The sequence below is a fragment of the Myotis brandtii genome, unplaced genomic scaffold (genome assembly GCF_000412655.1).
Source record: "Myotis brandtii unplaced genomic scaffold, ASM41265v1 scaffold56, whole genome shotgun sequence".
Taxonomy (NCBI): Eukaryota; Metazoa; Chordata; class Mammalia; order Chiroptera; family Vespertilionidae; genus Myotis; species Myotis brandtii.
The window spans coordinates 577,132-590,607 of NW_005370080.1; the positions used below are offsets into that span (position 1 = coordinate 577,132).

The following is a 13,476-nucleotide window of genomic DNA, read 5'->3' on the forward strand; positions in this document are numbered from 1 at the left end:
TTTCAGACCAGTATGTAGCCCCATCACCAACTAGCTGCATGGCTTTGAGCAAATCACTTCATCTCTCTGTGTCTCGGTTTCTTCATTTGTCCAGTGGACTCCAAATATATGGGTACACATTCTCATGGGATTGGCAAAATGATTCACTATGTGGTGCAGGAGGGACATAATAGAACTTTCTTTGAACTTTAAAAATTTCTAATTGCAAATGTTTTTATAATGCATATGATACATTAGCATAGTAGTGCATGTCTGTTGCTTATAAATGAATAAATATGCATATGGTGTAAGGGTGTGCTGAAAATGCTTTACTGATAGAAGCATGTGGACAAAATGTTTGGAGACCACTGATTTAACATATCCTGGTCATTCCACTGATGGCCGGAAGGTCCCTTTGGATTTCATAGTCCACGAGTCTCTGTGTTTGAGAAGCATCCTCAGTTGTTTTCCTTAGATTCCCCCAGTAAAGCTGAGTGCATCAGCTGTCCAAGGAAATAAGTTTGTGTCCACTTGTGTTGGGCAGCAAATGTGTTGGCTCAGAAAACACAAGATGCAGTTAATGGGCCCCTCAGAGCTGTGCCTTGCATGGTTAAGCACGGCACTGCTCTATCTTTACAAATCATCTTAATCCCTTTATTGCCCCACACTGTAGAGTTCACAAATCAATATCAAAAGTAATTTCATATGTAAGTACAAGATAAGTAATAGTTTCCTATTTTACATGTGAGAAAAGAGATTCAGAAAGGCCCACGGACTTCCCCCGTGGCCACCCAGCTAGGAGGTGACAGGTCCACGGGCAAAACCACGTTCTCCTGACAAGAACTCCAGGACTCTTTGCACTTATAACCAAGTGCAAATGTGCTCCCTGGGTCCCAGGGAGAATTAGGTGACAGTGTGTGAGGGGGCCAGTGTAAAGGCAACCCCCAGCTATTTGAAAAACAACACAGAGCTTGGAGCCTACTGTTGGCAGATCAATAGCACCATTCTTGTGTACACAAGACCTGCCATTATCCAGGGAGGCCTGGCAGGGAGAGGAAAGCAGATGCGTGGGCTCCTCGTGCCACCAGCTGTCGTGGCTCGCTCTGCTGCAGCTCCTGACAAGTGCTGTTGTGACAGTCCTACGTGGTTGCAGGGAACAGCTTGATGGGAACAGGAGCAAAAAGCCTTGTTTGCAGAGGTGCAAGGGAACAAAGAACACCTGTACTTAAAAATGTCTTTTAAGGAGGCCTTTAGTCCAGCCTGGTGTGCCAGAACTAGAGGATGGCAGTGCAGCCACACCCCTGAGCTAGCCACCTTGTGCCCCACAAGGTGGTAGGACTGACACCCAGGAGAAAAGCTTTTCCCATTGCTCCTCTTCTCTCAAGCATGTGATAACGACCAACAGAAACTTTTTATCCTTTTACCCTAAAGTGGCATCACTGTGGTAAGACACCGATACTGTTTTGCTAACCATGATGGTGTTGATGGTTGTAATAGAATTTAAATGGTTATTTGTGTTTCTTCCTCTATATTGAAAATCTCTTAAGGGCAGAGATCCTGTGTGGTTTATTTCTGTATCCCTAGACCAGTGATGGCAAACCTATGACACGCGTGTCAGAGGTGACACGCGTGTCAGAGGTGACACGCGAACTCATTTTTTTGGTTGATTTTTCTTTGTTAAATGGCATTTAAATATATAAAATAAATATCAAAAATATAAGTCTTTGTTTTACTATGGTTGCAAATATCAAAAAATTTCTATATGTGACACGGCACCAGAGTTAAGTTAGGGTTTTTCAAAATGCTGACACACCGAGCTCAAAAGGTTCGCAATCACTGCCCTAGACCTTTCCCCATGGAGTCTAATCCATAGAGGAAATGCAACATTTGTCAATATTGATCAAATAAATTGTAATCCACATGTTGGCTGTCCATCTGGGAAACCTCTCTTTTGTCAGGCATTAGCCTTACAGCTGGACTCAAAACCTCCTAAAATTCACCACAAAGGATTACTTTATTTAATACTTGCATGGTGCATATCACCAGTAAAGAATTACTATCATAATATGTAAAGAAGGTTTACAAATTGACAGAAAAAAAGACAAATAATTCAATTGAGAAATTGATGGATCAACAATTGAACAGAAACTTCACAAAGAGGGAAACCCATACAGTCCATAAAAATACAAAAAGAAAGCTTTTCTTACAAGTGATTGTGGAAATGCAAGTTCAAAACACCCATATTCTGTTTTACTCCCTTCAGAGTAATGAGCACTTTAAAAATATGGCTGTTGCGTTTGTTGGCAACACCATGGAACAGTGGACCGCTTACATGGTTGGTGTGAGTGTAATTGGTATAACCACTTGGAAGAGCATGTCTAGTACCATCAGTATCAAGGAAAATTGAAATTGTACAAACCCACAGCAGTCTTGTTCCTAAGCTATATCCCAGCAATTTCCTCAACCGTTTATGAAGAGAATTAAGCCCTAATATCCTGAGGCATCATTGAATGAAATGAATTAACTTCTCATTTATGCATCTAGAATGGTGCTTCTCATACACCTTCCACAGGAATGTGAGAAAGTAGTTATTCCAATTACCCTCTTTGTTCTGTGATTCAGAGGAGGAACCCTGCTTGAGAAAGTGCACAAGAAGACATGAAGAATGTCATAAGAACATTGTTTGTAAAAAACATTTTTTCAAAACACCCTAAATGTCCATCAAAATGAGAAAAAAAATCATGGCATATTCCTACAATGGAAAGCTATATTATTTTTTAAAAAAAAAAACAACAACAGATGACCTAGAATCACATATATTAACAAGGGCAAATATTTAGAAAGTCTCATGGTAAATGTAAAATCAAATTGCAATAAAATATATATTGTATGATTGTACTTATATGAAATTTTAAAATAGGCAATATACCATTATATTTTGCTCCTATATACTTACATACATAGTAGAAGTTTTAAAAAAGTGTATGGGAATGATAAACTCAAGAGTCAGAAGAACTGTTACCATTTATATTATTCTTTATAGTATAATATATTATTATGTAATAATATATAATCATATATTAAATCCTATCTAATAAAAGACAAAAAGGGTAATTGACCGTACCTTCGCTACGCTTCCCATTGGCTAATCAGCGCCATATGCAAATTAATTGCCATCAAAGATGATGGCTAATTTGCATACTGCAGGCAGGGCTGGCCAGCACTAGATGCCATCCAGGCCCCGTGTGTGGCCCTGGGCAGCCGGGTTTAGGTGGCACGATTGCATCACCTAAGCCCCACCCCAGCCAGGACCCCCATGTGCTGCCTAAGCCCCACTGACAGCTGGGACCCTATGGCAATCCCAGAGCAGGCAAGTGCAGAGGGCGGCCCGTCCCCAGGTGCCGTACCTTCGCTACGCTTCCCATTGGCTAATCAGCGCCATATGCAAATTAATTGCCATCAAAGATGATGGCTAATTTGCATACTGCAGGCAGGGCTGGCCAGCACTAGATGCCATCCAGGCCCCGTGTGTGGCCCTGGGCAGCCGGGTTTAGGTGGCACGATTGCATCACCTAAGCCCCACCCCAGCCAGGACCCCCATGTGCTGCCTAAGCCCCACTGACAGCTGGGACCCTATGGCAATCCCAGAGCAGGCAAGTGCAGAGGGCGGCCCGTCCCCAGGTGGGCCTGCTCCTGGGATCGCCATGGTGATCCCAGAGCAGGAAAGTTCCCCACAGCCAGCACCCAGCAGGGCCTGCCCCCTGTCTCTGCAGTGATCCGGTGATCCATGAGCAGGAAAGAGCAGCCTGCAGGCAGCACCCCACCCTGGCCACAGCAAAGGGAGAGAAAAACACGCAGTGGAGGTCAGGAGCCTGAGAGATGACAGCTGGGACCCTATGGCAATCCCAGAGCAGGCAAGTGCAGAGGGCGGCCCGTCCCCAGGTGGGCCTGCTCCTGGGATCGCCATGGTGATCCCAGAGCAGGAAAGTTCCCCACAGCCAGCACCCAGCAGGGCCTGCCCCCTGTCTCTGCAGTGATCCGGTGATCCATGAGCAGGAAAGAGCAGCCTGCAGGCAGCACCCCACCCTGGCCACAGCAAAGGGAGAGAAAAACACGCAGTGGAGGTCAGGAGCCTGAGAGATCAACACAGAGGGGTGCCTGCTCCAAACCTCCACGGTGTGGCTGGGGGCAGGCCCCCAGCAGACACACACACACACACACACACACACACACACACAGGACGCCTGCTCTGAGCCTCTGCTGCCAGACTGTGGCCATCAGTAGGACATCAAATGAGGGCTCCCGGACTGTGAGAGGGGCAGGCTGGGCTGAGGGAACCCCACCCCCCAGTGCATGAATTTCATGCACTGGGCCTCTAGTATATTATATTTTACATACGATATAACATACAAAATATATCCTATATAATAAAAGGGTAATATGCAAATTTTCCCCTCTACCAGGAGTTCAACCAGAGTTCGACCAGAGGGCAAGGCAGCCCACCAACTGCCTGGGGCCCCTCCCTCTGGCCAGCCCTACCCCCAATTGGCCCCCCACACCCTGATCGGGACAGGTTGGTTGGACCCCACCCGTGCACAAATTTGTGCACCAGGCCTCTAGTCATAATATAAAATATGATATATAAATATATGTTATCAATATATTATTCTTTGTATTATTTCCTATATTTTTAATGTATCTAAGTAGATGATTTTAAGAATGCACCATCTTAAAAATATAAGTAAAATATATACTAACCCCCTCCTCCCAAGTCCATCTGCATGAAAGTAATTGAGATGAAAGACACCTTTTTCAGGAGACAGAAGAAGTTTTCTTGAAATTATTTTAGACAGAATCTGATCATTTCATTTCTCAGTTCAAAAATATATGCTGGTTTTTGAGTGCTGCTTGACGAAGTCTGAATTCTACAGTATGGCATTCAAAGCTCTCCACAAGCTGGCTCCAGACCACTTTAGAGGCAGCTCTTCAATCTCTCGTCTCCAAGCACTTTACATTCCATTCAGATTGGAGTGCTTGCCATTTTCCAGGTATACCCCCCATGCTTTCCATTTCATGCTTTAGCCAATTACATTTTTACTTCTTGAGGACTCCTTCCCTCATTCTTGCAATTTGACGTTATGTACCAAAGCTTTAATAATAAGCCTATTCTTTGACACAGCAATTCTTTTACAAGAAAAATAATTCAGAATGTGCACAAAGATTTAGCTTAAGAATGTTTACTATAGCACTCTCTAATGTTAAAATATTTAAAATAACCTTGCACAAGGAAAGTTTAAATAGATCTATTTTGCCTGGGACACAGCACATTAAAGTGAAGACTCTGGAGCCAAAAGGCAGACTACCCAGATCAAGTCACTATTCTGGAACATTCCACCTCTGTGATCTTAGCCTTTCTGTGCCTCCTTATTCGAATCTGTGAGATAAGAATAAACTAGTACCTCCTTTACAGAGTTGCTAGAAATATGTTAATATTTGTTAAAGTTCTTAGTATCTGGCACACTGTACATTGGTTTACAAACGGCTAATTCTGGACATATCTCATCTGCAAACTCTTGAAGTGAAAGAATGTCACAGTACCCTTTGGTGTCCTAAACCTGTGAATAGTACTTAGTATTTAAACCTAGCATGGTACTTAGCACAATGAAGGGCTTACGACATGTGTGTTGAATGTTAGAATCAATACTGTTCTAGCTGAGTGCTTTTTAATTTTGGATTCTAAAGTAGTGAATACGTTTTGAGAGGGCAAGTAGAAGAACCTGGGAGTTGGGGAGTGAGTCTTACAAAGAAAATAAACAGGAATAGATTATGATAGAAAGCAAAGTCACACTAGAAGGAGTGTGGAGTGATGGACTAAAAGAAGTATGTGGGTTCTGGAGTCACCATCTCCCACTCCACCACTCACTAGCTCAGTGCCTTACACCGATTTTCCTAACCTCCAATCCAGGTTTCCTCCTCTGTCAAAGGACAGTAATACTCACCCTTATAGGAATTTACAAATAATAGTAATATTGTGTTGCAATGTGCCAGGCACTGGTCTAATCTCTTTTCACATTATTTCATTTGATTCTTACAACAAACCCATGGGGGTACTGCTGTGGGTTGAATTATGTCTTCCAAAAAGATATGATGAAGTCCTAACCCCAGGTACCTGTGAATTTGACCATTTTTGGAAACAAGGTCATTGCAGATGTAATTAAGTTTAGATGAGATCAGACTGGAGCAGGGTGGGCCCTTAATCTAATACAACTGGTGTCTTTAAAAAATATATATTCAGAGAGGAAGGGAGAGGAAGAGAGAGATAGAAATATTAATGATGAGAGAGAATCATTGATTGGCTGCCTCCTGCAAGCCCCCTACTGGGAATTGAGCCTGCAACCCGGGCATGTGCCCTGACTGGGAATTGAAATGTGATCTCCTGGTTCATAGGTTGACGCTCAACCACTGAGCCACACCAGCTGGGCCAACTGATGTCTTTATAAGAAGAGGAGATTAAGATTTAGACACAAAGAGAATGCCATTTGATGATAGAGAGGATTGCGTGAAGCATCTCTAAGCCAAGGAACACCAAGGATTGATGGTAAACACCGGAAGCTGGATGAGACAGGAAGGGAGTTGGGAAGTGAGTCTTACAAGAAAAATAAACAGGAATAGATTATGATAGAAAGCCAAGTCACTCTAGAACAGTGGTTCTCAACCTTCCTAATGCTGAGACCCTTTAATACAGTTCCACATGTTGTGGTGACCCCCAACCATAAAATTATTTTCGTTGCTACTTCATAACTGTAATTTTGCTACTGTTATGAATTGTAATGTAAATAAATATCTGATATGCAGGATGTATTTTCATTGTTACAAATTGAACATAATTAAAGTATAGTGATTAATCACAAAAACAATATGTAATTATATATGTGTTTTCCGATGGTCTTAGGCAACCCCTGTGAAAGGGTCATTCGACCCCCAAAGGGGTCGCAACCACAGGTTGAGACCACTGCTCTAGAAGGAGTGTGGAGTGATGGCCCTGCTGACAGCTGGATCTTGTTCTTCTAGCCTACAGAACTGTGAGAGAATAAATGTCTGTTGTTTTAAGTTACCAAATTTTAAATCACAAAATTTGTGGTGACTTGTTAAGGCAGCCTTAGGAAACTGACATAGGTATCATTTTGACAGATTAAGACACAGCTATGCAGACGGCCTCAGTGGCCTGAGTCAACATAGACAGGGTTGCCTTCCGACCCTGCTTAGCCTGTGGAGAGCTCTTGAGCTTTGACACCAGGGCTGACTCGGTGTCTGTGCTCTTGATTATTAGATGCTATTCAGCTGGGTTCTGGGTAACTTCATTGTTTTTTGGGGGTGAGCACAAATGTTTTTATTTTCAACTTCTACATTCTGATATACTGTACCGTATTCCATTCCTAAGAAGCATTATTTGTTCGGATGGTTATCTGAAGTTTTGTCCTCCTTACCCCAGCTGAGTCTATGTTCAAATCATGCAGTTTTTACAAGCTTCACATAGCAAGGCCCCCAAGCTCAGCTGGGTACAGCAGGCTGGTACTGACGTTCTTCCTCCGTGACCCTTGGGGAGATTGTTCAAACAGCGTATGCCTCTCAGACCACAGCAGAAGCAAGCTGCTAGATGCGGATCATTTCATAGCTGCACTTAGAGGACCCCACTGACTTAAAGAGAGAAGAAGGAAGCAAATAAGAAATATGAATTACCTCCAAATTTTGCCCAAGAGCTTTACCTTCCTCTTCCATCGAAATGATTTTTCTAATTGCAAACATTAGAAAGATTTTCAGATTATTTTTTAATTTATTCCATTCCCCCCCCCCCCACCTCTCTGCCTGAGAAAAATTCCTGAGAAAGAAGACTAGATGAGCAGAGGCAATCCAAGACTGGATTTCCAGTCCTGGCCTAGCCAAGGCTTGTGTAATTAGCCATACCTTAAAAGACACAGAAGTTTACTGGGCAGCCACAATCTACCTCCCTGGTTCTTTTTACCTGTGACCTGCAGCTGTACCCAGAGCCTCCCCGACCTGCTTCCCCAGAGAATGTGCAGCAATACAATCCATGCAGGAGTGCTGGCTCTTGGTTTTCAGACGCAGGGCAAAGAGAAACCTATTCATCAACTTCTGTGGGCTCCAAGCTGCTGCACGTTGTTATTCAAGTTGATAAAAGCTTCCATTCCTGAGGGAAAACTCCTTCGTCCCGGTAACCATGACCCTGATTCAGAGTGTAAGCTGAGCCCAGGCGCACCTGGACATCTGACAGACGAGCCAGGCGCAGAAAAGCCTCTGCTGACAAGCTTATCGGACAGCAGACACCTGCAGAGGGCCCACACCTTTTTCATGAAGGCCTCACTGGCAGTCTTGATCCAACAGGTCTGTGCGCACGGTCAAAGGGAGATTACCTGGAGATGCACAAAGGAGTTGGCTTATGCCAAGCCTGAACGTCATGCTTGGAAGGAAACACAGTAGCCCATTCATAGCACAGGCTTTGATCGTTGGAATTTGTTGTACACCCTTCACTGGTTTTGTTCCAAATCAAATCCTCTTTGTCTCAGTGAGATAAGGGTGAGGGCAAAGACAATTTAGCTTTATTAAACCTACTGTGTGCCCTCATAGGAGCAGGAGCATTCAATTTAACATCCTGTTTAATCCTCCCCAAAGTCCATGTGATGAAAGAGTGGTTACTGTCATCGGATTCTACAGAGAAGAGAGTGAAAGTCACTTTGCAAGACTGTACAACTAATTAGTGGCCAGAAAGAATTTGAAAGAGTTCTCCAAAGGTTTTATTCCACTAGCAGCTATTCCTAAGCACAGCAACTCTGGAAACCCAAGGCCCAGGTATTTGGGGCAATCCATTCTGTCTTGGGTCCTTCATTAGCGGGCTCATGTTGTTATGTACTGACTCCATGGAGAGACAACCTGCAGGCACGATTCTGTTACCCAGAACACCAGGCAGATGTGCAGATGGCCTCAGGGAACCTGAGTAGACACTGACAGAGTTGCCTTCAGACCGTGTGCTTAGCTGGAACTATAGGCAAGTAGTACCATTGCATCAATTTAGAGACACATCGGTTTATACTTTAAAACAGTGGTTCTCACCTGGGGCAGTTTTGTCACCCAGGAGACACTTGGCAGTCTGGACATCTGGAAAGATTTTTGGCTATCATAACTGGGAGTGGGTACGCCGCTGGCACCTAGTGGGTAGGACCCAGGCATGCTGCTGAGCATCATAGAATGCGCCAAACAGCCCCACAGAAAGGAAGATCTGGAACAAAATGTCAGCAGAGTTAGGGGAATTCTGCTTTGAAATCATATCCTGCCATGGATGTGAAGTTCTTAGCACAGTGGCTGGCACACAGCCAACAACAAATGTTAGCTTATTTATCATCAGCATCACCATGTCGGTGATCCTTAATAGACAACCCCCGGGGCCCTCTCAGGGGTGAGCGAGGAAGAACTGGTTGCTGTCCCCTCTCAGTAACTGCATAAGTCACTAGAGCCAGCACACACTGGAATCTGGCCACCCAGCTGCAACTCTAGCACTAGTTCTCTCATTAGCCTGTGTAACTCCTTATAAATTGATACATTCCTTGATGAGGTTTTGTTCTTGCTTTTTAGAGGAGACAAGGGATGTGACTAGCAGTGGGTGACATGAATTGAGTCTGAACTCCAAGACTTGGGTGGGCATAGGGGTCAGAGGCGCTAACGGCTGTATTGCCAAGGGGAAAGAGCACAATTGTGGGGGTCAGAACTGGTTTTTGAATCACGGTTCAACCCCTCCTCAGAGTTACCATTTCCTAAAGTGTAAAACTAGAGCACTAAAATTAGAGTACTAATTCTTACATTCAAGGGTTGGTGTGAGAATTAATTGAAATAATAAATGTAAAGTGCCTAACACAGCAGGTGGCATAATAGACACTTAAATGGTTCTATGCTTAGGACAAGATTAGGACGGGCTAGCCTTGGAGGATTGTCTGAAGTGTGGCCTATTTGTTATAATAGTGAGCAGAATGCTGATTGGAGAGCTTCACCCCCCTTTCCGCTGGTCCCCGCACATCCAGGCACATGCCTAAGCAGTTTGACTGGTGCCATGAGTTGAGATGGCCACTCCAGGGCTGCCTGAGAGTTCTCAGCAGTAGACTTTAGCCAGCCCTTGCTGAAGCACGTCTTGAGGATTGTTAAAACACCTCGAGGGCCTGAGGGAGCATATGGGAGAACGCTGACCATGACCCAATTCTCCTGCCACCTGGCCAGGGAGGCAGCTATGGTGCAGAAGATGGTGTGTGACTCTCAGTTCCACCTACACACCAGCTGCATGTCCCTGGGTGAGTCTGTTATATGGTTTGAACTTCAATTTCCTTCCCTCTAAAATGGATCATATAACTTCATGCTATTTCTGTTACCAGTAGATGGTGATGATGATGATGATGATGATGATACATAATTAATATGAATGTAACTGGCTATAGTGGAAACTTGATAAAAGTTAATATTTTTGTTTTACTTTTCTTTAAGGAACAAATAAGTTCTTTATGCAACTGAGGATCTGGTTGTACTTAACCTGACTAAATATACTCCCCGCCCCCCCTTACTCATAGTCATGATCCTTCTGCCCAAATAGGCTAGCCACCTCCCTTTCTCTTTCTACATCCATTCTCATTGCCACCTCTACACCTTTGCCAGTAGTGGGATACTCAGAGTGAGTAGACTTCTTTCTCTTTCCATCCAAATTCTCTCTCTCTCTTGAATGACAGCTCTGGTCTCATCTTTCCTGGTCATTCCATCTTCCCTAACAGCCTCCATCAGGTTCGCCTGAGGACCACAGAATGACCTCTTTGCCAAGTAGAACCAATATGCCTGTGTGGCTGCCATGAAGGGCCAAGATGTAGAATTTAAGGGCTTCCTGTTTAGTTTAGAATGTTTTTATCTAGGGATAACTATTAAGCAAAGACAGTTCACCTACTATATCCTTTAAGTATTCCTTGCCCAAATTTCAGCACATAAGTTTTCTTGCTATAAAATACATTGACACTTGAACAACATAGGTTTGAACTATGCAGGTTCACTTATTTATGAATGTTTCTCACTAAGTACCTGTACTGTTTTCAACAGTGGTTGCAAGTCTGCGGTGTGGATGTAGATGATGAATGTATGCATTGATCCATGCCATTTTATATGGGGAACTTGAGCATCTGCAGGTTTTGTTTCCAAGTAGTGCCCTGGAACTAATACCCAGTGGATACTGAGGGCAGCTATGTTTTGGGGGAGTTTAAAGTGATACATAGATTTTCAAACTTTGCAGGCCTCTAACCCTGTGTTGTTCAGGAGTCAAATGTACTATTTATTTAACAGAATGAAGTGTGCCTACATAGCTCTTCCCTCCTCTAAGCCTCAAGGGCCATGTGATATTGGGCTTTGAATCTCCAGACTTTGACAAAGTGTCAGAAATAGAGCAGGCAAACAGCAAGCATGGATAAACATGTAGCCAATGTGTAGTTTTTGTGATAAACTTTCCTCCCCTCTCCTCCATGAAATTCTCCGACTTGTAAATTTTATGAAGATGACAGGAGATGTGGACAGGAGGACATTTAGGCTTCCTCATGGCATTTCTGGGAACCTCTGGCACCTATAGTCCACTCAACAGCATGCTGATCACAGGCACACCTCACTATTTTCACAGGGGGTAGGGCACTGGGCCTTATTTTTCTTCTGTTCTCCTGAGTATTCCCTAGGCAGACAGGTATTCTGCCTTAAATAGATGTATTTTTCTTCCCTAGCCAATCTACTGGCTGTCATCTTAATGAAATGTCCCACAATGCCTCCAACTCCAAGGACTCGTTACAGTTACCTTGCCCACGCATTTCAACCCCTCACCTATTCAGTTGAGAGCTGCATGCTGACTTCAATTATTCCTCAACTGGTTTTGTTTATTTGTTTTCTGTTTCATTTTATTTTTTGCTTTTCTTTTTAAGAGCATTCTCCTGATTGAGGATACATTTTCAGGAGGTATTCACTGGACGGTCTGTCTTCTTTAGAGTAGAACACAGGCCCAGGCAAACAGCAGGTGTCCATCAAGTGTTTTTTAATCCAGTGGAGTTAAACAAACCCCTATCTTTCTAACCCATCTTCCTTTGAGCTTAGCCTGATGACTAAGGCCAGAGTGTAGCAAATAGTCCTGAGTGGGGATTTTTTAAAAGGTAAAAAAATGCAGGTGAATTGAAAAGTAGAAGAGGATGGCCGGCATCGGATGAAAACACCAATACTGACAACCACCCCACCTGCTCCTTCAGCTCCCAATGAAAAGAAACCAAAGCCATCGGATTCACTTCAATTGCTCTCCTGGCCTGAAATGGCTCCCTCCCCCAGGCCTGTAGGAAAATTCAATTAAAGGGTCCATCTGCGAGGCAGCAGCTGAAGAGGAATGACTGTGGGGAGGCCCATGTTTTTATCAAAAAGATCCCCTGTCCTACTAGTCTACCCCCCTCCTGCCTGTACTGCTCCCCCTCTCGCTTATTAGGCCCAGCCCTTACCTCATAACCGCAATTCTCCCCAATTAGGCGGGCTCAGAGAAGCAGCTTTCATCCGCTCCTTTCAGATGCATGCTCGGTAAAGACTTGGTACATCCCACAGACACTGGCCTTGCTGGGAGAGAGCAAGAAAACCCACAAAAAAAGCCCACAGAGATTAGGGATTGCAAGGCTCTGGCCCAATTAATCCCATTGCATCAGCTCGCTTAAGGCCACCCTGCTGCTAGGCGTGAGTTCTGCAGGCTCCTCCAAACCAAAAGGCAGGATGTGATTTTAAAAAATAAAAATAATGACCAGGCAACCTTTCTGGCCTAGAAGCAAAGAGAAAGGCAAAAGAGATGGGTTAAATGGAGTGACCTCCACAATGAGGCTTCTCACACATGGGGCTACCTCCTTGCGTTAGTATTTCTTTCAGAAACTGGGAGTGGGCCACACTGCTGGCTGCTGGGACCATGGGCTTGGTGGCCAAGGGGAAGGTGAGAAGCCCACCATCCTCTGGCTGAGTTGCTCTGCCAGGATTCTCTGGGGCCATCTGAACATGAAGGATGGTCCTTCCAGGGACTACTGCCTCTTTCTTCACCCCACATTCCCTTCAAAATACTCCTGACAGTGTCTGTGGGGCAAGACTGAGCACAGACCCCACAGATGCCACTCAGTCCTGCATTCAATAGTGTCCTATTGTCCCCTAAAAGGACTCCTTGTTTATCCCATGGTCTTCTCAGATTTCTGTCCAACTTCTTTCTGCAACCTTGTGATTATTTTTGATTAGAGAATATAGGGAAGAGGGAAGAGGACAACTCACTGCCTTTCTGTATCAACTCAAGTGAGAGGAAGTAGCATCATTTTGATATTGATGCAGACTCTGGATGAGGCTGCGTGCTTGGAATCCTAATATGTGGCTGAGAAATGGCATCTAGTCTGAGGGCTGCCATAGACTGGG

The 13,476-nt window shown here is 44.2% G+C and overlaps 1 pseudogene; it reads left to right on the forward strand.

Moving 5' to 3' along the window:
* Positions 1–12,988: 12,988 nt before the first annotated feature.
* Positions 12,989–13,476, forward strand: part of LOC102243108 — a 108,396-nt pseudogene continuing 107,908 nt past the window's right edge.